The sequence below is a fragment of the Lepidochelys olivacea genome (assembly GCF_965140295.1).
Source record: "Lepidochelys olivacea isolate rLepOli2 genome assembly, chromosome: 4".
Classification (NCBI taxonomy): Eukaryota; Metazoa; Chordata; order Testudines; family Cheloniidae; genus Lepidochelys; species Lepidochelys olivacea.
Genome location: NC_140414.1, coordinates 16,015,820 through 16,042,854, shown reverse-complemented (window position 1 = coordinate 16,042,854; position 27,035 = coordinate 16,015,820). Strand labels below are relative to the sequence as shown.

Below are 27,035 nucleotides of genomic sequence, written 5' to 3'. Positions count from 1 at the left end.
AGTATAATTACAAGCGCACGTCATTTACAGGTGGACTCCCTATAAGTGAAGCTCTGGGCAGTGTCCTGGAGAGAAGCCCAGCCCACTGCCACTGTCGGCTGCTCATACAGGATTTTTAACATTAAGACTTTAAGGCCGGAAGGAGCCATTGGGTCATCTAGTCTGGTCCACCTGTGTATCACAGGCAATTACATTTCAGCTAATTACCACTGTATTGAGGCTAATAACTTGTGTTTAGCTAAAGCATATCTTTCAGAAAAGCTTCCAGTCTGGATCTGAAGACATCAAGAGAGAGAATCCACCACTTCCTTTGGGAGTTTGTTCTAATGGTTTATCATCCTCACTGTTAAAAATGTGTGCCTTATTTCTCATTTGAAGGTGTCTGGCTTCAGCTTGCAGCGTCTGGGTTTTGTTATGTCTTTAAATACCTGGTATTTTGTCCCTTGAAGTCAATCATAGTATAATCAAGTCACCACTCAGTCTTCTTTTTTATAAGTCTGTTTCTATACTCAAACCATTTTTATGGTTCTTCTCTGTACCCTCTCCAGTTTTTCAACATCCTTTTTAAAAATGTGGACACCAGGAATGTATACAGTACTCCAGTGTCACTCACCAATACCATACCCAAAGGTAAAATAACCTCCTTACTCTTCTACTGTTTATATATTGACAGATTGCATTAGCCCTTTTTGCCACAGCATCACACTGGGAGCTTGTGTTGAGTTGCTTGTCCACCATGAACCACAAATGCTTTCCAGGATACAGCTCCCACTTTCTGTAGGTATGATCTGAATTCTTTGCTCCTAGCTGTATGACCCTGCATTTGGCTATGTAAAAATGCCTTTTGTTTGAATGTGCCTAAGGATATTGTAGCTAAACAGCTACCTTTATCAACCAAACTTGTAATCTCATCAAAGAAAGAAAACAGGTTTTTTTGACAACACTCATTTTTCATAAAACTATGTTAACCAACTGGCATTAATTATATTCCTATCCTTTAATTCTTTTATTAATTGAATCATGCATCAGCTTTTCCATTATTTTGCCCAGGACTGATATCTGGCTAACTGACCTATAATAACCCAGGTCATCCCACTTGCCCTTTTGGAATATCTGCATAACATTAGCACTCTTCCAGTCTTCTGGAATTTCCCCAATATTCCAATATTTATTGAAAATCAATGTTAGTGGTCGAGAGATCTCCTCAGCCAACTCTTTTAGGACACTTGGGTATAAGTTATCCAATCTTGCTGATTTAAAAATGCTTATCCCTAGAAGATGATGTGCAACATTCTCCTTAGTTACTGATGGACTGGAAAGTACTTTATCATCATGACACACGTACATCATCCTGCTTCTTTCCAAATACAGAATAACAGAAGTATTTATTAAATGCTTCTGCCTTTTCTGCATCACTATTAATGGCCTAATGGATAAGGCATTGGCTTTCTAAGCCAGAAATTGTGGGTTCAAGTCCCACCTGGGGTGAAAAACTACTTTCTTGGGGGGAGGGATAGCTCAGTGGTTTGAGCATTAGCCTGCAAAACCCAGGGTTGTGAGTTCAATCCTTGAGGGGGCCATTTAGGGATCTGGGGCAAAAATTAGGGATTGGTCCTGCTTTGCGCAGGGGGTTGGACTAGACCCTCCCAACCCTGATAGTCTATGATTAATGATGGTATCATCTCTATCAAGTAATTGGCCGATACCATTGCTAAGATTTCTTTTTTTCCTAATATATTTTAAAAACATCTTGTGCTTAGTCCTGCCAGCCATGGCTTTTTCCCTGATGTCTTTAGCTTCTCTTACCAATTTTCTACACATCATAACTTATATCAATTATTATCTATTTCTCCTTTTTTACATTATCTGTTGCTTCTTAATTTCTGCCTTCACTCCACCACCAAATCTGGCTGGCCATTTACCCAACATTATCCACTTTCTTGATTGTGGAATTGTGGCTTTTAGACCATCTAATAAATTCTTTTTAAAGAACTCCCAATTATCATTCACATTTTTTCTGTCTAAATTTTTTTTCTTCTAATCAATTTTTATTGTAATTTTTCATCAGGTTTGGGAAATTAGCCCTTTTGAAGCACCAGGTCTCTCTATTACTGGTTAGGATGGTCCTGTGTCTGCTCATGCTGAATACAGTGAGGTTCATGGTCACTGCCCCTTTAGTTTGTGTGGGTGCTCCAGCTTTCATATCAGCCTCTGGTTAATAGATGCCTGACATAGATGAAGCTCCATCCCCTTTTAGATGCTGGAAAGAGGAGGAAGTTTTATTCCTTCTCACCTCTCCAAAGTCTCCAGGCTGCTGTGAAAGGGGTGGGTCTCCACTACTCTACATCTCTACCAGTCTCCTTGTGGTTGGAGAGAGGGAGGAGAACAGGTCTCCACTGCTCTACCTTTCTCCAGCCTTATTCAGGCCACTTCTCCATGAATCATATTTACTGTACTTAGGGTTATTGCTAATGAATACCCCTATCTCTATACCTTGTTCTTATGCCCAGCTGTCCTCAGCAGCATGAAACTGACCTGTTTTGACAGTTCCCCAAGGCCTCCTGGTCCATCATCAGTGAAACTGACTAAAATGTTGTTAATTTCACTCTGCTGCTGCTGCTTGGCAAAACAAAGAGCTAAGAGGCGCTGGAGCAATCTGGCTGCAGTCTCTCTAAGATGACATATCAGTTCAGACTTGAAGCTTTTTCTTTGCAACCAGAAGCGCTAGAAACTTTTTAACAATGAAAATTTAGCATTTCTCTTATTCGATGAGGCAGGCTTCCTATTGACCTGAGGCAACATAGGGACACTGCATTCATCCAGTCTGGCTAGTTCAACTCACTAACAAACTGCAAGGAACAACACGAAGGAAAGTTCAAAGTTTTACTCTGAGTTTAAGAAAATTGGTCTCCAGGTATTTTTGATCCCACTTTAAACCCCAGCAACCTGGGCTGTAATCTTGTAAATTACATTAAAACTGCCACATTTTCGTTTAATTAAAAAAAAAAAAAAACTCCAAGGACATGTATTTGCAGCAGCTCAGACCTTCTATTTGAAAACTAAATAGATGGAATATTCTAGCTATTCTATTAAAGCCCTTGAATCTCCCGTCAAGCAGAGAGAAGTGGGGAACATAAGTCTGCCTGGCTGTATTAGGGATCCCTTAACTTTCTAGTGTCCTTTGAGCCCAGTTGTGTGTGTGAGGGAACTTTGTGTCTAGCCTTAAAGGGACACAGTCAGATAAAGACTGATCCTTCCGTTTATTTTTTTAACCTGTGATTACTAATATTGGGAAATTTAAAAGTCCAGTTTGCTTTTCATAATTTGTCTGCAGTCATCTTGTCTGTATAGCACAGGCCATAGAACTTCCTGGAAATAATTATTTTTGAATAAGAACATATTAAAAAAAATCCACTTGATTTAAATATTGTTAGTGATGAAGAATCTAACACCCCCCCCTTGGTGAATTGTTTCAATGATTAATTACCCTCAGATTCTTTGTATATGTTTACATTTAGCTGTATTAAGATCCTTATTGCTTGCTTGCATCCTGCTTACCAAGCAATCCAGATCACTCTGTATCAGTGACCTGTCCTCTTCATTATTTATCACTCCCCCAGTGTACGTGTCATCTGTAAACATCATCAGTGATTACTTTATTTTTTTCTTCCAGAGCACTGATAAAAATGTTAAATAGCAAAGGGGCAAGAACAGATCCCTGGGAGACCCTACTAGAAATATATACAATGATGATTCCCCATTTACATTTTAGAACTATCAGTTAGCCATCATTGAATCCATGTAATGTGTGCCATGTTAATTTTGTGAGACAAGATGGCTGCGCCTCACCACAGAAGCATGGTACTTTGTTTCAGAAAGAGCTAGCTGCATCCTTCATCTGATGTAAGGAGCAGTTTACATTTCTCCTGACAAGGAATTGCTATTCTGTGATCTGGCTAGAGCGAGTATCCCAGCCTGCTACCCTACCCCCAGGCTAAAGGCAGGGTGAGAGAGTGCTGTGAACCCTGGAGCTGCAGGGGGCCTTACTTAGATCATGGAAGCCCATTCCGATCCAGAAGAGCTGTCCGTGTTTGTGTGACCTTTGTGGCTCCAATGCTGAGTGCTATGAAGTACGAGTGGTTTTGTGCAGAAGGCTGCTCTGCGGAGACTCTCTCTTGGGGAGTTAGAATGTTTTTCCCATTTAGCTCTGGCTAAACCATATCCCAGGTTCTCCCTTTCTCCTAGTTACTCCCTATATACATCCCTTTTGGACCCACGGGGAGTTTCAAAAGCGCACAGCACTGGCTTAACTCTGCTTCCAGTGTCCTTAGTTAACTTTCTTGACACTCCCCCACACCCTCCATACCATTATTCTGCCCCCCAGGTGACACAGTTAGGATAGTTCAGGGCAGCTGGGATGGAGCTGTACACAGACTCTGAGTCCTGTATCTAAAGGCTCTTTTTGACGGTATTGGAGGGGCATCTCAGCTTACCTTGAACTGGCTCTGCTTAGGATGCAAAGGACGATATATGCAAATCAGATCAAAAGCCACATATAAGGAAGTTCCTGTCTGCCATAATTTGGAAGCAATGAAATTAAGGTAAGGCTTTTCCAGGGTTGTCAGTGTTACCTGCCACCTCCTCAAAGAAGAAATTATTTCATTTCTATATTGGACTATTCCTGGGAAGCCAGTGTGCTGCACTAGGGACTGTGGATTCCCACAGCACTTGAGAAAATCTGGGTTATGTAAAGGGCTAGAAGAGATCATCACTGAAATTGTATAGCTTTGTAAATGACTGATGCTCACTGCTGGCTCTTGCAAAAAACATTCGATGCAACCTAAGTAGTAGACGTTCTGCCTCCGGTATGAATGTGCTGTGTAAGAAGAGTTTTCGTTCGTGCACACGTGGTAGTCACAGGCCTCACACTTCCTTTTGGCCTTGGGTTCAATTACCGTTTCGCTGTACCTCCCTAGACCAACAGTAAAATGTATGACACTGCCCCCATATGTGATACTTCTCCATTAACAGCACAATCAGCACCATCACTTCTTTTTTGTTCCTTTGTAATAGTTTCCCTTAACTTTACTCCTGTGTAATCTGTGAGCGCAAACGCTATCGAATTTAATATTGTCATGTATAACAAACCCCTGTGTTATTCCTTTCCCAACCTTCTCTTTTAGCTCCCAGGGAGGATTCTCCACATGGGGGCTCCCCAATTAGATTTTCAGGGTAGGGGTTGGGGACCATAAATTTCAAAGGGACAAATGTATAAAATGTCCTTGTAGGGTAAGTGCTGGTATGTCTTATAAGACAGGATTCCGCCAGGGTGAGTCTCATTGCTCTGGCCCAGCCAAGGCAACAGTCGTACACTGAGCGATGAAAGGACAGGGTCCTGTACTGAGCACACCGGTTCAAGAGGCCTTTTAAAAAGTTTTTCACGAATGTATGTGAAAAAACAGATTTTCCAGTATCTTCAGTAATGATTTGCTGCTATATGTACCTTAACTGAGGGCAGAGACAACCCCATTAATTTAAGTGTAACAAATATCCTAAAATAAGTTGTACAGGAGCTGAAATTGGGCCAACACCTTTATCAGTCACCAATAAAACAAATCTTTTTCACTTGAACTCATAGCTTTTCTAGGGTGTAGCTTTCTGGCATTAATTAAAACTCATTGCCTCCTCAACCAAGTATGATCTTTCCAACTGTCAAAGGTCTATGGCCAGAGCTGCCAGAGGTAATGTTTGGAGATGTGGGTGAAAGATCTTCCCCTCCTGCTGGGACAGTAAATCTGTTGATAACTGGGGAATCTTGACAGGTTTCAGAGTAACAGCCGTGTTAGTCTGTATTCGCAAAAAGAAAAGGAGGACTTGTGGCACCTTAGAGACTAACCAATTTATTTGAGCATAAGCTTTCATGAGCTACAGCTCACTTCATCGGATGCATACTGTGGAAAGTGTAGAAGATGGCCCAATTTCAGCTCCTGTACAACTTATTTTAGGATATTTGTTACACTTAAATTAATGGGGTTGTCTCTGCCCTCGGTTAAGGTACATATAGCAGCAAATCATTACTGAAGATACTGGAAAATCTGTTTTTTCACATACATTGGTGAAAAAATTTTTAAAAGGCCTCTTGAACCGGTGTGCTCGGTACAGAACCCTGTCCTTTCATCGAATTTGAATTTAGTTTTGACTCATTTGTCACCATTTGAACCTCTAGTGAGATGTTATTGGTTTCATCTCTCGCTGAAGACGGCTTTTATAATAGCAATTACTTCTGCTAGAAGAGTTGTGAGACATATACACAGTGATGGCAGACCCCCCGCCCCATACCACTTTTCATAAAGCTAAGGTGGATCTCAGAGCACACTCTACATTTCTTCCTAAAGTAGTTTCAGAGTTTCATGTAAATCACACTATTAAGTTGTCAGTATTCTTTCCAAAGCCTCAGTCATGAAAAGAGGAGGCCAGGTTAGATTCCTTAAATTCAATGAAAGCACTATCATATAACCTGGATAGAATTAAAGGCTTTAGGTCTTCTTCTAAAGTTATTTATTTCATAGGTGGCTAACTCCCAGATAAACCCATTTCATCTCAGTCCCTGTCTAGATGTGTTAGTGCAATAAAGGATGTTATCGAGGAGTTTCTCTCCCCATTCTCAGCTCGCTTAGAGTTCATTCTACTTGAGTGATGGCTTCATCTATGGCATTTGCTAAACATGTTCCCCTTATTGAAACAGCGAAGCTGCAATGTGGTGCTCAGTTCACGCACTCACAAAACATTATGCATTCGATCTGGCATCAAAGTCTGATGTTCATTTTGGCAGATCAGTACTATTTAGTTAGTACTCCCCATCCATCCATTTTATTGTACTGCTGGCCAGACTATCCCAAGAGTGGGAGTACGCTGAGGACACTCAAAGAAGAAATGAAGGTTACTTACTTGTAACTGGAGTTCTTTGAGATGGGCTCTGCGTATCCATACTTCCCACCAGCCTTCCATGCTCTTGGGGAGTCTGAATTTCAATATGTTGGTATTCTGGTTTAGCATTGCAAGGAACTGAGGAGGCAACAGGCACCATGCCCCCTTTTTACTCATTCCCCCAGAGTACACTCGAGTGCTAGGGCAGGAGAGAAGAGGAGGCCAGGTGGGTGCCCTAATGGGCACAGTTACCAGAAGGTTCTACTGACCCGCTGCTCCAGTCGGCGCAAATCCCATGAGTGTGAATATGCAGAGTCCACCTCGAAGAACTCCAGTTACAGGCAAGTAACTGTCATTTCCATATGGGAGGAAAAACCCAGAAGGTGCAGAAAAACAGAGATTCATAAATCCATTTTGACCCCTTTTGACACAGTGGTACTCCACAAAGAGCAAGGCTTTGCACAAAACAAACGTAACAGATGGGCTGGGTCATGTGGAGAAGAATTGCATGTTGTCAAAGTACCTGTTCTTTCCCCAGTGTGAGCAAGGGGTCGCAGTGCATCAGGTACTGCTGCTGTTCTGTTTCTTCAGTCATAGACTGGCTCCCCCTCCAGTCAGAGTTCTCCATAGTTTGCAGACCATGGAAGCAAGGTAGCAGGAGTGGGAGGAGTCACATGGAGGAGAGATTGTGTGGAGATAGTGGGTGGGGCCAGATGGAGGCAAGGCGAGGTGGTGGGTGTGGATAGGGCCATGAGGAAGTGAGGTCACACAGAGGCAAGGTGAGGTGGCAGGAGTGGTTAGGACGGTGTAGAGGCAAGGTCACACAGAGGTCAGGTGAAGTGGGTGGAGCCATGAGGATTCAAGGTCCCAAGGAGGTGAGGTGGTGGGAGTGGGTGAGGCTGGATGGAGAAGGGGTCATATAGAGGTGAGGCCACAGGGAGCTGAGGTGTGGGAGCAGGCCGAGCTGAATGGAGACAAGGTCACACAGAGGCAAGCGGGTGATTCCGCCTGGAAGCAAAGTTGGGGCAGAGGAAGGGCTACATGGAGGTGAGGTGGGGGAGGGGAGATAACATGGCATGGGTTTGGAAGGCTGTGTGTGTTCTTTCCAGGAAAAGTTGAAACATTATTGAGACATATCCCTCTGAATCTCCCTGTCCCTTTCTCTCCTTTTCCTACCATGCTGCAAGTAATCAGCTATCCTCTTCCTCTCCACTGAGGCCTCACCCTCCTTGTAGCGGTCCTGATACAGCTTTAAGTTCTTCCCCTCCATTTCACAGAAGTGGTCAGAGGGCTGCTCCCCAAGCTCCATAAGATACACCACTCAGGACCACAGATGATTGTAGTGGAGGATTTCCTAACTGGTGACTGCTGGACTAAGCCATATGGTATCCAAAATGGTATAGGCACTGAGAGCCCCACCTGGCAGCTGATTCCTCTGAGGCCTGCACCCCTATTCCTCTGTGGAGTCCGCTAACTCCCAAATTTATAACCTCTGCCAAGCTCTGATTGGCTCAGCTCTCAGGCTGTGCCTATATAAGACATGCAAAACGGCTTACCCATAATGGTGACTTTTCTGTACATCTTCAGAAACAAGTACTGAGCATGCCCAGTATCTACCACACCTTTCTGGATGTTTCTGGATCCCTGTATCTGAGTTACCCTGCCCTGCTCTCTTCATTTGTACAAAGATTCAGAGGCTATGCACAAAAGACTGTCCCCTTCCTGACTGCTTCTTGCCCTTTCTTTGGGGGAGGCGGGGAATAGATTGCTGCAGGATAAAGCACATGAGTTACACTCTCAGCGGAACAATGCCACTGTTGTGAGATAAGGTAAAAATGATGATGTCACAGGAAATCATGATAGGCCACATATAAATTATATGACCTTTCCCTTCTGGGGCACAGCCTAACCCCATGTGCCTCCCGATCCCCAGCTGGTAGGCTCACCTTGCCTAGAGTGGGAAACCAATAGGATTTTAATGGCAGGCCCAGAACCCCTAAAGCAGTTACTGATAAGTAGCACCACTCCTAGAAATGATACAGTGAGAGAGACAAGGTGGGTGAGGTAATACCTTTAATTGGATCAACTTCTGCTAATGCAAGAGACAAGCTTTGGGGCTTCACAGAGCTCTTCTTCAAGACTGAAAAAGGTAACCCGTGTGTCACAGCTAAATACAAAATCTGCAGCCATCTCTCCCTGAACTCCACTTTAATGATGCTTTTTGTTAATATGTCCTCTGCAGGCTGCAGGCACAAGAGAAGATGATTGGCTAACATTCCACGCAGCAGAGGACAGTGGTAGATGTGGGCTGATACACCTGCTAATGGGATTTTATAAACACTTTATAAAGCTACTCATCACACACCAAGGTGGAAATTACTTCTCTTAAGAAAGCTTTGTATAACGGGTCAACACCATATCACTATATATCATTACTTAAACAATTATACTGAAAGAAAAGAATTCAGTCAATTCTTGGCTAGAAAACTAGGAAGACCCTAGAGAAAGCATTGCATTTATCACCATGCATAACACGGTATGACTTAGACAAAGACAGCAGTGTAGAAATTATGTCTTTCTTCTGCAGGGTTGACTAAGCATGAACTCACTGCTACTGAAAATAAAGTCAGTCCCTGGATGTTTAAATAGCAAAAGCTAAGACAGGGCTTTTTTAACATGTTGTTGGTCTTTCTGGGGTGTCCACTACAGTAATACCCACATGACAGCAAGCACTTACATAGCCTTCCATATTAACTAATCAGGCCTCACAACACATCTATGCAGCGGTGACACATAACTGCTGGGGGGGGGGGTGCAAAATTGAAAGGTTCTGTACACCAGCACAATATCAACATCAGTGCACTAGTGCAAATTTACATTCAGCCTGGTCTAAACAGGAAAGGTTTTTCAATGTATTTTTCAGTATAACTACATGGGTATAACTAAACCATAAGAACGTTATCCACCCTGTTTTGTCTAAAGCAGCTTCAACATCTTCCCTTGTGAGTCATAGTATCCACACAGCACTGCACCTTTTAAAAATAAGCACATAGCATTCTGGACAGGTATTCCAGCGTGCAGTCTTCTGCGGCTAGACTCGATGCATTATGAGATGTTTATTGTGGTGGATTATGGGACAGCTATCAGAACCCCTGGGAATTCTGGGACTTGGGGGTCAAATCCCGTGATTCCATCCACATTATGCCATGATTCATCTGCTTTTTGCTAGCCAGTGTGGTTTTCAAACTGTTTCAGTTTCAAATAATTTTCACACTGCTGTCAGACTGCATGAAGGGAATAATGCTGAGCAGTGTGATCCTGAGAAAGAGGGTGCTCCAGAGGTACTGGCAATCATGCAGGCAGGTGGCGTTAGAGACAGGAGATTACCACCACTGTAACATCATGTGGATACTGCTAGAGGATGAAACGGCATAGTTACTTCTGTATGATGTTTTCCTGGAAAACATCACCCAGTGGAGCAATGCTTCTGGGCCCAGCCAACCAGCACTAACTGGTGCGACAGGATAGTGCTGCAGACCTGGAATGGCCAGCAGACTTGTTTGATTCTGCATTATGTCTTGTTCTCTCTCCAGTCAGTCCCTGCACTTCCTTCCCTCTCCTCACTCTCACCCTGCAGCATAAATCCTTCCCTCTACTCCTTCTTTCTCTTTGTTGTTTTGCCCTCTGCTGGAACTCATTTGTGTTCCAACAAACATCTCCTTCAGCCTTTCTCTTCCCTTGGAGATTTGCCAGAAACTCAGCTTCATGTGGGCCATGCTATGCTAGGAGAACAGAGAAACCAGACACATAGTTACTAGACCAATGTTAGCCACCGTGCCAACAATGGTAAAATGTTACTTCTCTCCGGATGGTCTCAGTTTTGGAAATCCACTGTCTTGTGCTCTTCCCAGTCTGGGCACACTTAGAGATAGTAAGACTCTTTAAAGTTATTTTCCTTCTAATGGGGCACCTGCACCATTACCTATGTACAGTGTTTTTGGGCATGGAATGGTGTATTCCAAGGGGCAGGCTAGTAATTGCATGTGCACTCCTGCAGGTTGTCCTTACGGTAAAGGATATTACCCTGAGGCATGTCCCCAAAAGGCAGAGATCCTGTTCAGAAAGGCAAAACGGACAACTGGGAAGATATGTAGCATTGTTTGTCCCCCGAGTTGTTGCTGGACTGAAAGGGAAACACTACCTATATAGATATTCCCAGGAAAGCAGCATTGCCTTGTAATGTGCATGACAAACTACACTGCTATCTCTGCCTAAAATTGTCATTTGATACCAGCTGTTCAGTGCAAAGTGCACTCCAAAGTCAACAGAACCTGTGATGCCTGCTCTTTAATGGGTTTAACAATGCAAAATAGTGCAACAAATGAGTATTTGGTGAAAAGCTCGATGTCTTTTATAACCCTTGCTACTGCAAATAGGACCTATGCAACATGAAATGCCTAAGAGAATCTCTGTAACCTAAGAGGCCAATTTACCTCATCTAACTTGACCTGTCTGAAAATCTAAAAGAGCTCAGGACTGTTGGACACTGCTAGGCCTTTCCCTTCCCAGGAATAGTGCTTCTTTGCAGGTTCCTCCCGGTACCCGCCTGGTTTGAGACGTCCAATTCCGGAATCTTTGGTAAGTATTTAAACACTAGCTTTTATTACAGAAATGAAATCATAAACACTGGAACTCTATTGGTCAGGCAGAGTCACAGTGGGGCAATCTAGCTAGCAGATAACTCCTAGTCAGACAACTCCTTAACTTCTAGCCAGATAATGCCAAAGAACCAGTAACACTATACAGTATATATATTAACAACTGACCAATCAATACAGAGCATGAGGGAGTTATCGATAGGTAAACAGATTAACAAATCAGGAACGGTTGCTGGGTAAACTTGTAACTGTTGCTGGCCAGAGTAAGACTAGTACCCTTCACAGGAATCATAACCATAACAAGACTTTTGAGACCCACACTCATTAGGCCAGGAGTCACTTCTGCACATGTGCAGATCCACAAAAGTCACACAGCGGATATCTTAATTGACAACCCCTAGGCTGCACTCACTTTACTGGCCCTATACTGTTAGCGCAGCCTACAAGGACAGTGATCAAACTGGCTTTATGTGCACTTTCTACTGGGGTATCTCTTGCTTTTTCTTTTGGTATAATAAAATTGCCTTGGGTGCCATGTGTTGGTCTTTGCCGTTGGGGGGAAGACAGAGGGAAGCAGAGATGGTTGAGGGGTAGAGATAGGAAGCATCAACCAGTGGAGTGGTAATGGTACATTTTGGTCTATGGGATTACATTTGGGGGGGGGGGGGAGCTGTTCCTTATAGTACAACAGATTGCACCTGGTGGAGGATGGGGACGGGACATCCTGGAGCAATGGAGAATCTCATAGGTAACCAAAAAGAAAAGGAGTACTTGTGGCACCTTAGAGACTAACCAATTTATTTGAGCCTAAGCTTTCATGAGCTACAGCTCACGATGAACTGAGCTGTAGCTCACGAAAGCTCATGCTCAAATAAATTGGTTAGTCTCTAAGGTGCCACAAGTACTCCTTTTCTTTTTGCGAAGACAGACTAACACGGCTGTTGCTCTGAAACCTGTCATAGGTAACCAGAGAGGCTAATCCAGATGTGAAGCAATGCAGCATGGGATAGTAGTAGGGACTACCTGAAACAGTATAGTTAACTTGAAATGGGGCTGTGTCAACACAAACCTCAATGTGGTAGAACTAATAGTTTATGTCACCCAAAGTGGATTAATTACAGCAAGATAAAACACAAGACAAAATGTAAACAAATCTTTTGTGTGTGGATGCAAAGTAGTTTATGCTGAAAAAATTAAAGATACCAAAAAATTCTCCTGTGTACACAAGACTTTGTACCAGAATAACAGGGAGTTACATCAGTAACTGTATTAGTACAGGGGTAATACTTCCCCATGTAGGCAAAACCAGGGCCTTAATCTCTCTAGATGTGTGCTGGGATTCTGGGAGTACTGTTAAGAGCGGCTGTAAAAAGTAGCCAGAAGAGTCATTTGCAGCGCACAACCAGTACACACACCACCAGGAACTCGGCTATGTGTACTTGAGTGCCATCTACTGGCACTTTCGTAATTATTTACATACCCTGCATATAAATATCCATCTCTTCCTGCCTTGGAAACGGAGTACTACACTAGACGGTATTTCAAACGACTGGGCAGCTTCTTCACAACTCCTCCAGAGTGTCTGTTTCCACTCTGAGCCCTTTTTTCTGCCAGATTTTCTGGCATCACTTTTACCAGCTCCGGAGGGTCGCCAGTCTTCCCTGCATGTGCACACATCCCTGGGCGAGGGGCCTCCCCCGGGTTCTCTCTCAAGAGCAGCTGCTCCCTGAGTGATTGTAGGAAAGGACGGTCGCGGTGGCACAGTTGTCCTTGTACTTCTGTCCCTGTAATGACCGCGGGTCACATCGCTAGGCTCCAGCGGCACTCCTCCTCCTTGCTGTCCTGCCTGAGAAATGTGAGGTGAGGGGCGCTGCAGGGGGGGGGGGCGCTGGGAGCAGAGGGATGTGAGGGGGCTAGGTGGGGGGTTCAAAGGAGAGGGGGGTGAGGTGGTGGGTGCAGTGAGGGATGCAGCAGGCAGGGTGTAACCGTTTGTTTCCATTAACCTTCCTTGCTATCCTCAGAGTCTCTGACCTTTGTCAAACCATCTTATGCTTGTTTTCACGGGAAACAAATCTAAACGCTGGGTGGCCAGGGGAGCTGGGGTCTAAGGCGGCACTAGCGAGCTGTGCGGTGCTGTTCCCGTGGGAACGGAGCATCTGGGAATTTGGTGAGTGCCCAGTGGGTCAGGGGCGGGGCACCCCAGGGGGACGCGGGGGTTGCAGTGTGCAGCTGGTAGCCTGCGTGAGTGGGGGCGCAGCAGAGAGGGGGTGCAAGGGGGAGCGGGTGACACAGGGGGAGGTGCACTGGGGATGCGGTGGGACGACCCCGGGGTGCAGCAGCGGGGGTGCAGTGCGGCAGCGGGACACGGGGCGCCCTGCAGCGGGGAGGCCGCGGGCGAGGCGGCCGGACCCCTCCCGCCCCCGCTCTCGCCCTGCCCGCGGCAGGGCGGGCGGCTCGGGGTTGCTGCGCCGGGCAGGAGCTGCTGGCAGCAGGTAACAGGATGAGGGAGGGTCGGGAAAGCGGTAACCCCTCCCCCCCGCCCCCGGGGCTGCCGGGCCGGCCGGGGGACGCAGAGCCGCGGGTGGCGGGAGGAATCTCGGGCCCGGTGGGGCCGGGCCGGGCTGGCCGGGGTCCCGGGCTGCGGAGCGCGTGTCCCCCGGGGAGCGGTGCTCTCCCTCCCGCAGGACTGCTGCCGAGCGGCTCGCTCTCCCCCCCGGCCCGGCCCGGCCCGGCGCCCCGAGCGAGTCTCCCCCAGTGCCCGTCCCTGGACCAAGTCCCCGTGGGAGAGGTGACACGGGGGGGGTGCAGGGGGGTGCAGCGGGGAGAGGGTGACGGCCGGGGGTGCAGTAAGAAGGGCTGACGGGAGGTGCAGCAGAGAGGGGGTGGCACGGGAGGTGCAGTGGGGAGGGGGTGACTCGGGTGCAGTGGGGTGCAGCAAAGAGGGGGTGACGCGGGAGGTGCAGCGGGGAGGGGGGTGACACTGGGTGCAGTGGAGAGGGAGTGATGGGCAGTGTATCGCATTGGGTTGTGACCCAAGGATCTCATGACGCCAGCTGGCGGAAGGCACAAGTGTGCATCTGAGTTACAGGGATTCCCTGGGTCTGGTATGTACATCCTAGTTGTTCACCAGAGAGCTTCATGTAAACTTTGTGCTGAAAGCCTGTGTCACACTGCTTCTTGGCATCCGTGCGAAATGCGTGTGCGCTTACTGGGCGCAGTGACAGGTGTGTATATATACTGGAAATGCAGGTTACCCAGAAGCAGATGCCTTAAGGCAAATTTCACCAGGCAGGAGGTAGGGTCCCCTGGTGACCATTGTGTATTGTGTGGCTGACAATCAAAGTCAAATACTAGTGAAGAGATGCGAGGACTTCAGAAGAGACTCTGAATTTCTGGAAGAGGTGAACAACACAGAATGGGGGGCCCTGTTTTCACGTGAAGATCGAAGGCCTGGTTTTGTATATCTGGTGTGAGAAATCCTAGCGTCCTTCAGTTGTGAAGTCAAGCTGCTAGTGGGCTTCATCTTATGAAAGGAGGGTCTCTGACCGCATCCTGGTTGAAAAATTTGGTGGGAAAGACTTTGGGTGAGCAGTACCTTATTAGACAAGAGGCAGGCATCTTGTTAGTTAAATTTAAGCTCTAGGATGTGTGTTGTGATATAATTTTATGTGTAAGCCTTTGTTTCCATTAATCTTACTTGCTGTCATTTGAATCTGTTATTTGTTAAATAATCTTATTCCTGTTTTCACTGTAAACAAATCTAAGTGCTGGGTGTTAAGCGTAGCTGGGGTTTAAGGTGTAACTAGCTAGCTGTGCTGTACTGTTCCTTTGGGAGCAGGGGATCTGGGAGTTTGGGGAGTGTCCAGTGGATCAGGGCCTGGGCACTCCAGGAGGATGCTAGAGGACACGGGCATTGGAGCTTGCCTGTCAGTAGCTGGTGTGAGGGACATTGGAGCCCACAGGGGCTGAGAGGGGAGTATGTGTGCTGTCTGTGGTCAGGGTGCCAGGGAGCTGACCCCTGGCAAGCCCAGACTAGTCTCCCCCACACTATGGGCAGGTGGTGGTGAGGTGCCTCACAACCCTGGGTACCCCGGGGAGTGTCACAGAGGTGTGGTAGGTGGGCCAGGCCATATCTCCTTCCAAGGTGGGTTGCTTTGGGTCCCACCCTGATTTCATTCACGTTGTCTGCAGCATGGGGGGGGAGGGTGGTTGTTAATGGGCTGGGGGAGGATTGGAGGAAGCAGCAGCCTCGCCCCACAGGGCTGCCAGCTGGGCTGGGGGGTGCCGAGCCTGGGCATATGGGGGACAATCCTGGATCCGTTGTGCTGGCCAGGGTACCCTCACCTGGCGGTGTGACTCCCCTTGCATACTCCGTGCCCATGGAGTGACACCCCCCTCCATGTCTGTTGTCCCTGTGTCTAGTGTGACCTTCCCCCCATACCTGCTGTGTGCCCCTGCCCCCGCAGACCCGGCTCTGGAGCTACTCCCCTGTGTTCCTGAAGCTGCTTCCTCTGTGCCCTGGGGAGGGGAGTTACATAGGCATATGGGGGTTGATACAGGGTGCAGTGCAGCAGGGAGAGGGTAACATGCGGGCTGCAGTGAGGGGATGCCATGACATGGAGGGTGAGGTAGGGAGGGGTGTCAGGGGGCCCTATGGGCTGAGGGGGTGCAGTGGTTGTACAGCAGGGAGGGATGCAATGAGGGGGTGCAATGGGGAGGGGGTGCAATGAAGGTGCAGTGGGGTGACATGGGATACAGTGGAGGAAGGAGCAACAGGGAGGGGTGGGGTGGGACGACATGAGGTGTAATGGGGTGACAGTGCAGGGGGGTAGGTTGACATGGGGGTATGGGGGGAAGGGTGCTGTGGGCTGACAGGATTCAGTGGGGGAGGTGCAGTGGGGCAGGTCCACTGTGCCCTCCCCGTGATGTGTCTCTCTGGGCCTCGTGCTGCCTGCCCCGCTCTCACACCAATTGTCAGTGGCATGCAGGTCACTGCTGCCCCGAGTGTGCTGCGCCTGGCAGGAGGTGGCAATAGTGGGGGAGGGGCACACAGCTAATGGGCTGGGGGAGGACTGGGGAAGCAGCAGCCCCTCCAGCAGGTCTTGGGGCTGCCAGGTGGGCTGGAGGGCGCAGAGCCCGGAAGTGGGGGGGCTGAGCCTGGGTCCACTGGTGCTGGTGGCTGATACGGGAGATCCTGAGTGACTCCATTTTGAGTCCCTGGCCTCCATTTTGAATGAGCAAGAGTCACTCCACCCAAAGGCGCCGACTCCGTGGGTGCTCCGGGGCTCAAGCACCCACGGGAAAAAATAGTGGATATTCAGCACCCACCAGCCACAGCTGTTTGGCGGCTGGGGGAGGTGCTTGGGGAGGGTGGAGAGCAGCGGGTGGGAAGGACCTTGGGGGAAAGGCAGGGGCGGGAAAAGGCGGAGCGAGGGCAGGGCCGTGAGGGAGGGGACGGAGAGGGGGCGGGATAAGGCAGAGCGAGGGTGGGGCCCCGGGGGAAGGGGCGGCGTATGGGCAGGGCTGTGGGGCTGGGGCATCCCCGGGAGAAAATAAAAGTCAGGGCTGTGACTCCACCATTAGATGAAACCTGTAGGTCAGGGAGGGAGCACTAGAAATTGGTGGGGAACAGGTGATAAACAACAACGACTCTGCAGATCTTAACACTGTGAGGAAATAACTGTTGCGAGTGTAAAAATAGAATTGTCAGTTAGCAAAAGTAAACAAAACGACTGTCAATCAAGCCTGTGTGCAGCCTATATATGTGGGTGTCAAGAGTTTCTCGGTGTGGTGCGGTGTGGTGTAGTGATGACAGACTCTAGACAGAGAAAACAGATTCATGCGACCACAGCCGGTATGCCTTGCCAGACCACCCTGCCGCGGGGTGAGATTTAACTTACTTGCTAAAAGAAAAGGAGGACTTGTGGCACCTTAGAGACTAACCAATTTATTTGAGCATAAGCTTTCGTGAGCTACAGCGGATGAAGTGAGCTGTAGCTCACGAAAGCTCATGCTCAAATAAATTGGTTAGTCTCTAAGGTGCCACAAGTCCTCCTTTTCTTTTTGCGAATACAGACTAACACGGCTGTTACTCTGAAACTTACTTGCTGTCATTGTAGCGTAGGATCGAATATTTAGGTCCTATTGTAGTTTTCAATAAATTGTTTAAACCACCTGCTCTTTCTTGAACTCGACTGAATTGCTCTGGGGGAAGGGCAGCTCATAACACACAGACATACCCCGCAATAGCTTAATGTGTAGAGCCAGGATAGCGTCTCTCTCTCTCACAGTCACACACATTGACACAGCCATAGGTCAGTATGTATAGCTGGGATAGCCAGGCTGACATACACACACAAGCGTGTGTACACATACACGACCAAGGGTCAGCATGTATATATCCAGGAAGGTCTGTCTCTCTCTCTCACATCAGCATGTGTAGCGGGGCTGTATCACACATGCACAGCCAGTGTATACCCCAGCTAGCCAGGCTGTTTCCCCCCCCAGCCCCCATAGTGTAGCGAGTGTATCAATTCTCTGTATTGTTCGGAAAAAAAGTGTACTTCCATCATGTGGGTGACTTAATAACGTGAGACCTTTGGCAGTGCCATTTTAGGGCTCTGATCCCATGATAGTCATTCATGTTTTAAAGGCACACGTGGACTTTAAATGATTTAGTAGAACATGTTTCATTCCTCAGACAGTGACCTGTATTCAGGGGTGAAAGTAACTTAAATGACTTACCGGTACGCAGGGCAGCCGGGGTCCTGGGCAAGGTGTGGCGGAGGGGAGCATGGGCGGAAGGGGTGAGGCTGGGGGCAAAATCCCCCAGCCAGCCCTTCAGCGCTGCCTGGCCCGCATCGCCCGGAGCTCCAGCGGTGATTTAAAGGGCCTGGGGCTCTGGCCGCTGGTGCGGTAGGCAGCAGCAGTTGGGATCCCGGGGCCCTTTAAATCACCACCGGAGCCCTGGGGTAGCAGCGGCATCAGCTGGGAGCTCTGGCAGCAATTTAAAGGGCCCGGGGCTCTGGTCGCTGGCACAGTAGGCCCGGCCTGGGGCTCCCCGGGGCAGCTGCCCTTTTTGCCCACTCCCCCCATAAGCGGCCCAGCCAATACAGTCAGCACTTTCTTACCAGTGCGCCCGTACCAGACCATACCAGCTTACTTTCACCTCTGCCTGTATCTCTTTCAATAGCCTTTTGTGTGATAGGAATGTAGTTATCAGTCCCAGGGCCTCCTGGGCTCCCTTCGGCTGGCATTGAAAGTAATTTGGCTACTGGTGTCATTGGGAGGGGGAGCCCAAACAGTTTTCAATAGCGTTACTATTACAAAAGGAAAAACGACTCTCCCTAGGTTTTCACTGGGTATTATGAGTCCCTCATTCTACCAGCTGCTGTTATATGTAGACTGCACAGTTTACCCAGTCTTGGATTTTAATGTAAATATATTCAAAAAAAGCATGCTTGTGAGACTAACACAAGATTGAATATAATAAAGAGACAGTTGGCTGCAACATTTACCAAACCCTGGGAGAAATAGACCCTGGTAATATAAAGTTTGCTGAATTGTTATTTTTAAGTGGAATTTACATATTTTAATTTTTGTGTTGTAGTGATTTAAAAATAGTTCTCACCACATGCCACATTCTGCCAGAGGCTATTTGCATATGCAGTAGATCTTCACTAACTCTGTTAATCTGCAACCCCGAAAATTTTCCTTTGGCAAATGTTTAGTAACAGAGAGGTCTCCACGTTAATATTTCTCTAGCACCTTCCATCTCAGGCTGTCAAAGCACTTTACAAACAATTAATTTGGTCACATAACCCCTTGAGGTAGGGAAGAATTATTATTGTCTTAATCATTCTGTGCCTTAGTTTCATCATGTGCAAAATTAAGAGGTTTGCCTAAGAAAAGGGCTGGCAATAGAATCCAGATCACCTGACTGTCAGTTTTGTGCACAAAAGATCATCCTTCTTATTTTCCTGATGCTAAGACTTAGTTGTTTTTATGAAGTATTCTACAGTATATTTATTAATGTACTGTGAGGTATTGGTAAGAATATTCATACCTAAATTGTACTTGTTACAATAATTAAACCATGTACATCTTGATTTTTTTTAAATTGCTTGCTTTACTTGCTAATATGCAAAAATAGATAACTTTCAGTAGTGTGAATTAATGAAGTTCTTCTGTGAAAAGTGGGAGCCAGCAGCCTACTATCTTTTATTTGTGAATCACTTTTTCATCTGCTGATGTAGGGTTCACTCCCAAACTCCTAAAGTCAATGGTGAAACACCTATAAAATTTATGGAGAAGAATTTGGGGGCCTCCTATGTTTGGCGGGGAAGTGGCAAGAAGAATGAAGAAATGTATGCAGTGGACTCCTATAAGTACCTGATCCTGCAAAGAGTTCCATTGATTTTGAGGGGATTCTGTGTAGAAAGAACTCTTTAGGGCCGAGGCCAAGCAGAGGAATTGAGAAACGAAATGGTCTATTTGAGAAGATATTAATAATTTATCCCAAGGTAGTGTTAAGAACCCAGAGGAGTTGTGAATTTGTTGACACATGTTCCTTATAATTGGTATCCTCAGATTCTTTTTGAGGGTGCAGGCAAATTAGGGCCCAGTTTTACTCTGTAAATCAGTGGCAAAATTTGCAGTGACTTGAGTGGGATTAGCATTCTGTCGTCTGATTGTTAGACTACATTGGGTCAAATTCTGAGCGGTGTTGAGTTCTTGCAACTCCCGTCTTAGAATATAGCTCAACACTTTTCAGAATCTTATCTACGGGGAGCAAAGGGTTTTGTGTGCTTTAGATTACAGGCTAGCAGAAGTATCATGTGTGACTAATCCTTGAGGAATGATTTCTGTTTTTTCTAATACTTATCTAAGTAATCACTCCTTAATTTTGGCACTGGCATGTATGTGATTATCTGTCTAGGTGCTTTCAGAATTGCCATTTAGGAAGTTGATTCAGATGTTGGTACTTCAAATTTGTCTAGATGAAGTCAATGGATAAGAGTAATCTTTGTTACTTGAAATTAATATCATAAGGGGGGAGAATAAATCAGAAACTAGGCAAATTTTCATACTTTAGTATGCCAGACTTTAAGAACTAATGGTAGTTTTAAAGTTAAGTTAAAGTATTTCCTGTAGTGCAATAGGACCCTTATGTCTGAAATGTGCAATCTCTAGTAAGAAGGCTCTGATTATCACCCTATAAAACTAATCCTATCTGGTCCTGGGGTTTCTTTAATTAGTACAGCTGAAAAAGTAACAGAAAAGGCAGACGCAGCTGTCAACAGCGTAGCAGTGAATAATATGGTCTAGATTTAAACTTTTCATTTTTGCTTGTGTTTGATAGCTTAGTGCTCTTTGTGTCTCAGAGATGCAAAATTATTTATAGACTTCTAAGGTTCACATTCAGGTTTAATGGTTACTGCCCAATATGATACTTTGAAAAGAGAGGGGAAAAACAGAACCTATGCAACTATATAATTAGTTCATGATAAGTGTTAACCTAGTGTTAGTGCACTGAGCTGGTTAAAATCTTCCAGAATACTGCGTTTTATAGTCATGCTAATCTTTATTGTAGAAATGTATTAGCAGTTAAACTGTCAGAAGCAAATTGTCTCCTGTTGAGGTATGCAAAATACAGATTGTGTGCTAGGTACAGTTAATGCAGGTGTCTCTACTGACCCTGGGAATGTGATGTATAAAACTAGATGAGAAAAAGTACGTAAGTTCTGTGGTTCTACAGTGGAATCTGGAATTTTCTGTCTGTCATAAAGGGAAAATAAATATGAGTGGAACTGAGCTCATAATTTGCAACAGGGAAGATGTAGCCACTGCAAGATCATTCTCCTGATTGGTAACTTATTGACCTTTCTGTATTATGCTGACTTTACTTCCCATCAATAGATCAACTGAGCTTGTTTATCTGAGATCTCAATATACTTACTGTCAAACCCCAATAGTGGACACTTCCCTAAGAAAGTACCTCAAAAACCCTTCCTGGCTAAAGAGAACGTGATCCTCCAGCTCTAATTCAAGCAGGCTCTCCTATTGAACTGTGTTGTAATCTAGAAGATCTTCAGTATATGACTTCTTTTTTTGGGTCGGGGGGGCGGGTCTGGCTTAGTAGTCATACCAAAATTTATCTAAAGCAAAGGCAGATCTGTGTTTATCTGTGCCCGAGAAAAGTTCCTTCCAAAAGACTGTGTAAGTGTAGGGTTTATTCATCTGAGTGGGTATTAGCACAGCCTTGTCTTCACTAGAAAATTACATCATTAGACCATGGCCTTGAGGGAGTTGTGTTAATTAACCTGGTGTTTACTACACTTTAGCACTAAATATAAACACAGAGAAGCAGAGGTCAACGTTAGTTGGAGGTTAGTTAGTACACAACCTTGACAAGTTATATTAACTTTGGAAACTTGGACCTGAGTATCTTGAGTAATGATAAAAGGGTACTACTTTTCTCTGGTGTATGAGGTACTATTCTTCTCTAGTGTAGGAGGACCTCTGGAAAATTCAACAGGCATGAAGATATTGGTGCCTCCTCGCTCCCCGCATGGAGGGACAGGATGTTATAGTGAATCCCTGGGTGTGCTGTGTTAGCACTGTAGAACAATCACTGAAATGTCACCAGCTTTTTAGTGTATGCATCGGTAGAAAAAATTACTTTTATGGAAACTATGAATGTAAAGCTTTATTTTCATTGCAGGTCAGAGGATGCAGGCATTTTAGGGATCCATGTTCTAAGTGTTACCCTCTTTTCCTTCTTCCTTTTTCTTTCTTGCCCTGTCAACACTGTCCATGTTCCTTTCTTATGTTCTCATTCTCTCCCTCTTTGTTTTCCCTTTCCTGTCTTGCTTCTCATAGCAGCAGCAGAGAGGAGCTCTTGGACCTTGTAGTGAGCAAACCTGCAGCTCTGCCCTCTGGTGGCCCCTCCTCCCTCTTTTGTGCTGCCTTTTGGGTACGTCTACACTGCATTAAAATACCTGCAGCACTAAGCCCAAGTCTGGCTCAGCTGACTTGGGCTTGGGCTGAGGAGCTAAAAATGGCAGTGTAGATGTTTGGGCTTGGGCTGGAACCAGGTCACTGAGACCCACCTGTGGGTTTTTCAGAATCCAGGCTCCAGCCTGTGCATCTGCACTGCAGTCTTTAGCCCCACAGCTTGAACCCCTGTGAGCCCAGGTCATTTAACCTGGACCAGCTGTGTGGCCATGCCGTGGGTCTCTTAGTGCAATGTAGACATACCCGCTGTGACCACAATCACAGGTTGCAATGCTAGAAGGAGCCAGGCTAAGGAGCAGGCGCTGGCAGGTAAAATAAAGAGAAGGGTTAGTCTCCTGCTGCATGAACCAGAAACTTTAGTTTTACTGCAACGTAAACTAGGTGAGGTCACCCCGGTTGAGGGTATAGTGCTGACGTCATCTAGCTACCTCACTTTAGACACGGCCTGGTCTGTGATACAAAGTTAGGTCAATGTAAGCTGCCTTGCATCGACGTAGTTGTGCACATGGCTATGCTTATATTTGTCTCCCACTGATGCAGTCACACCACCTCCCCTGTTAGTTTTGAGCTGTCGGTGTACTGTAGTCGACGCTGCAAGCGTAGACGCTGCATTACTTATATCAGCTAAGGGCTAGTCTACACTGGTAACGTTAAAGCGCTTTAACGTGGCTTGTGTGGTCGCAGCAGAGCGCTGCGAGAGAGCTCTCCCAGCGCTCTAAAAAAACCACCTCCATGAGGGGTGTAGCTACCAGCACTATCTACACAGGCGCTTTACACCGCTGAAACTTGCTGCGCTCAAGGGGGTGTTTTTTCACACACCCTGAGTGAGAAAGTTGCAGCGCTGTAAAGTGTCAGTGTATCCTAACAGTCCTCCAGCAGCCGTCACGCAATGCCTGACACTGACGGCTCTGGTCACAATTGTGAGCTCCACTACCCAGGGGTCACTGAGACCGGAAGGCACCCTCCCTTTTAAAGCCCTCCAGATTTTTGAAATGGAGGAGGATGGGCAACGTGTGAATGGGGGGTCGCAGGCTAGGACTTGTTTGAGACTCCACTGCAGTGCAGTCAATCCTGGCAGCTGAGCACGAGTGAGCCCAATGCATGGGAAGGAACCTCGGGTAAGTGTTAAAGATTTCCACTTAGCAAAGTAGGTTTCTGTTTGCTTTTGGTTTTGATCTAGGAAATTACACACAAAAGGTTGGTTTCAGAGTAACAGCCGTGTTAGTCTGTATTTGCAAAAAGAAAAGGAGGACTTGTGGCACCTTAGAGACTAACCAATTTATTGATGCATACTGTGAGCATCTGATGAAGTGAGCTGTAGCTCACGAAAGCTTATGCTCAGATAAATTGGTTAGTCTCTAAGGTGCCACAAGTACTCCTTTTCTTTTTACACAAAAGGTTGACATTAAAAGATCATTAGGATTGCAAAGTCAAGCACTCAGAAGTTGGGAAAGTCAGAATTGAAGTTGCCACTGCAACCTGGATTCAGCCCTCTCATGCATATGCATTATGGGCACACACTGTTTTTCCCACAGGATTCCCACCTCACTCAGTGCAGGTGATGGATGGTGCTCAGGGAGTGAATCAGGACTGTGCAGTGAAGGAGGCTGTTGTCTGTAGGACCCCTGCATTATTTGTTGGGGATCCGGTGGGGGACATCGAGCAGAACCCCTGACAGTGCCCACTTCTCCCAAAGGCCTCCAGGGAGTCAGTGGACACCACCCTGAGGAACTCTGCTTGGAGGTGTGAATGAGCAAGGAACCAGAAATAGGCCAGCACCAGAAGGAGGCTGACGAGCAGGTCCCGCTACTTTGTGGGACCACAGATGGGGTGTGCCAGGATCAGGAGGTGCGGGGAAAAGTGAAGCCAGAACCTCAGCAAGAAGTTCTAGAGGAGCTGGAAGAGGGACTGCAGCCTGACACACTCTACACAGATGTGCGCCGGGGTCTCCTTCTCTCTGCAAAAGGGGCAGGTGTTCGGGGAAGTTCATGAATCACGCCAGGTACACACCTGTGCTCACAGATCCGTGAAGGCGCCACCAACTAATATAGGGCCACATGAAATCTGTGTTAACGAGAACACAGATGGAATCAAAATAATAACATGGAATCCAGCGATTAAAAAAAAATAAATCCAGCAATATAAAAATAAATAAATAAATAAAGTAAATTAAATAAATAAAAGATGCTTTCCCGCCACAGCCCTGGGGCCAGAGGATTCCTCTGCCTCTCTGCTGTAGCCCTGGGGCGGAAGAAGACAGAATTAATATTTTTTAAAATGGAAAAGAATGAAATCAGAAAATAATAAATACAAAATCCACAATAATAAAATGTATTTCATGGGCCCTACTAATATCTCTGGTGGGCCATGGGACTACAGTAGAGTACAGACTGGCCCACCAGGGTTCCTTGACCTCTTTGGGTGGAAACAGGTCCTGCGACTTGTTGTTGAGGTGGGATTTGAGGGCGAGGAAGTGAATAGTAGGGAGCATGAGCACATACAGATGTTTCGTGGGCACGATTCAGAGGTGGACAGGCTGGGTATTGTGAAGCGGGCTCACGTGGTATGCCAGGGGTGGCTGGAGAGGTTCATGGGACAGGGGCCAAATAGCAAGTTCTGGAGGGCCAACGGTAAGAGCTGGGCGGGGAGCACCCTGCCATAGGACTTGCTCAAGGAAAGCAAGAGAAGCAGGAGGCAAGGCTTCCCTCACCTCCTGAAGCATGTGACATGAGACATGCTGGGTGGACAGCCTTAAGCAGCATGGGGTCCACCCAGTCCCTCTGATTGTAGTCCAGGAAGTCTCCGACTCTGGTGGTACGAGCCAGGACCAATCTACGGTGCACCAAGAAAGACTCTGCTACCTGCACACTCAGATGTGGCTTGTGTTGCCTGGGCTCCACAAGGAGGTCCTCCCCCTTGGCAGCTGCTACAGACCTGGTTGCCGAGATCAGCTTCCAGGTCCCAAAGAGGTCCTGGTAGAAGATCAGGGGCTTAGAGGGGTCTCGGGGAAAACCTCTCAGGTTCGGAGATAAAAGAGCTGCTGGTTATATCAGAGCCCATGGAGGAGGGGGAGGAAGGAATGTGCCAGCACGCTCCATGCCGGAGTACCTGCACTATAGAGGAGTCTCTGCAGGGGCTGAAGGTGGAAGGTGTAGACCTGTCTGCCCACCTCCAGGGGGAGGCTCAGGACCCTTGCAGAGACCCAGTGCAGCCTCAGCCAGAAAAACTCCAGGGTTGTCTTCTGGAGGCTGACCAGGGTTCCCAGGGGCAGGCTCAGGGTGTTGAGCTGGTGCCAGAGTGTTGACAGGACCAGTTGGTTAAGGCACCGAACATCCACCTCTGCAACCACTCAGCCATCTTGGCCTATAGATTGCTCCGATTCTCCAGCAGGGAGTGATTGGTGGCAGAAAGACACACGCTCAGATAGAGCAGTGGATCCACTCCCCATCGGATGGCCTGGAGCGTGGGTGGGAGGGGGCCCGAGCTCTTAGCCCAGTTGATCCGGGTGGACGAGGCTGCTGAATAGATAGCTTGGCAAGCCTTCACACTCACCAGGTCTCCTAGGTCCTGGATCATTAGGAGCACATCGTCGGCATATGCTGACAGGACCACCCGCAAGTCCAGCTCTCAAAGCACCAACCCCAATGCTGATGGTATACAGCTGGCTGGACAGTGGGCCGCCTTGACTTAACCCTCTCCTGAAGGTGAGAGGTTCAGTCAAGGCCCAGGTGAGCTTCATCAGACTCTCAGCAGAGATGTACAGCAGCTGGAGAAAGCCCGTGAAGCGGGACCTGAAGCTGACTGCCCTCCATGTGCCTACAAGATACCTCATGATCCTTCCTGATCTTCTGGTCCAGGGACAGGAGTGAGCGACGGGCTATCCCTACACGCACGATGAAGTAGGTTCTGGACCAGACAGAGATTATTGACGATGGTTTGGCCCGGGATAGTGTAGGTCTTATAAGGATGGATCACGTCTGCCAGCACAGACCCCAGCTTCAGTGAGATGGCTTTTGCTACAACCTTGTAGTCTGTGCTGGCGAGTGAGCCTGGTTGCCAGTTCCTTAGGTTGCAGAGGTCCTCCTTCTAGAGCAGGAGAGCAAGCATGGCCCGCTTGCATGACAGTAGGAGTATCCTGCTTCCTAAGGACTTGGCCCAGATGGTGATGAGGTCTGTGTCATTGGAAGATGTGTAGTGAATGAGGCAGGAGAGGATGGTTTCAATGCTGTCCTGGATAACTGGATTCTAACCCTGCACAGAGTTTCTGTGTGGTGCTGGGCAAGTCACTTAAATCAAACTTTTCATAGATTTGAAGGCCAGAAGAGAGCACTGTGATCATCTAGTCTGACCACCTGTGTCACACAGGCCATGGATCTTCCCCCCAATAACTCCTAGAGCAGTTACTTTACAAAAACATCCGTTCTTGATTTTAAA

At 47.0% G+C, this 27,035-nt stretch overlaps 1 protein-coding gene across 1 annotated transcript in view; it reads left to right on the top strand.

The window, feature by feature from the left end:
- The window catches only part of TEX15 (testis expressed 15, meiosis and synapsis associated), a gene marked incomplete at its 3' end in the record, with an annotated part of 132,863 nt that overhangs the window by 31,967 nt on the left and 73,861 nt on the right, over positions 1-27,035 (top strand). The gene's annotated exons all lie outside the window — the stretch shown is intronic.